Genomic DNA, 1,270 nt, shown 5'->3' on the forward strand with positions numbered 1-1,270 from the left:
TTCATAGCCCGTATTTTCGATAGATCTGATAGTTTCGCACAAATTAATTAATTGTTCCAGATTTTTTGTGTTTTATGAAAAAATAAAAAAAAATCTAACTTTAATAGGAGAAAAATTAAAAAAATGACAGGTTCTGTGTCAAATTTTTGCATTTGTGCTAAAGCTTGTTCTGTTACAACAAAATCAAGTATTAAATGAAGAACATCTATGGATAAATAAAGGAGTAATGTTTTTTTTGTATGAGCAAAAAAGCGTGTTACTTAGGTGTACGTGGTGTATGTGTAACGTTATTTCTTCTTCTTTATTACATTGCTATTTATCCATCGATTTTCTTCATTAGTTGGCAAAAAACCTGTTATTTTTTAATTTTTTCTTCTGTTAAAGTTTGATTTTTTTTATTTCGTCATCAAAAAATAAAAAAAAAACAGGAATGATTAATTAATTTGTCAGAAACTATCAGTCCTATCGGAAAGTGATGTATAAACGGTTTATGGAGTATTTTGCTGGCTTTCATTTGCCGTATTAAGATTGTTAAATTGGTTCGTCAGATACACGTAATTAAGAGGCACCACTTTTTGTTTTAAGCTGAATAACGGTAAATTGAAAATATCTCGAGAATCATAGAACAAAAAATTAAATCGATTTTCGGAATCAGCGGCCGATTCTACATGGAAATTGGATAGGGGCATTCGTGGAGTAAAAAACAAACACCAATTTGTGATCCAGTGTAATTTGTCTGACTGTCATATTCACCATATAGCTAATTTTCTTATTGTGTCTATTCTTGGAAAATACCATAGATAATAAAAGTGTAACAAATTACTGCCGCTTCGACTTTAAAGCTGCTCTTGACAGCGCGAATAGAAGCTGTTTGACCTGACTTCTACACACCAAGCGTGTAATCCCCGCACAGATCTATTAAGTAATTTATGTTAACTAATTTTTTCAAGACTGACGCGGCTTTGCGCGTTGGTCACAGCGAGTACCGCAGACGATGAAACTATGAGCTGTATGATCTTTACAACGACATAGACATTGTACAGCGAATTAAAATACAACGGCTCCGCTGGCTTGGCCATGTCGCTCAAATGGACATCGACACTCCAGCCCCGAAAGTATTCAATAAGAAGAATAATATTTCTTTAATTTGATTTTGGAGAAGAAAATAAGAGCCGCATAACTGAAACGCTGAGGTAAAATGCCGACACAGTGCCAAAACAAAAAAACGACTGGCATACTTTATTGGACGGCCAGAATCCCTTAGGCAGTT

Source organism: Rhagoletis pomonella, unplaced genomic scaffold (assembly GCF_013731165.1).
Source record: "Rhagoletis pomonella isolate Grant_MI unplaced genomic scaffold, Rhpom_1.0 Rhpom_scaffold_00001, whole genome shotgun sequence".
NCBI classification, from domain to species: Eukaryota; Metazoa; Arthropoda; class Insecta; order Diptera; family Tephritidae; genus Rhagoletis; species Rhagoletis pomonella.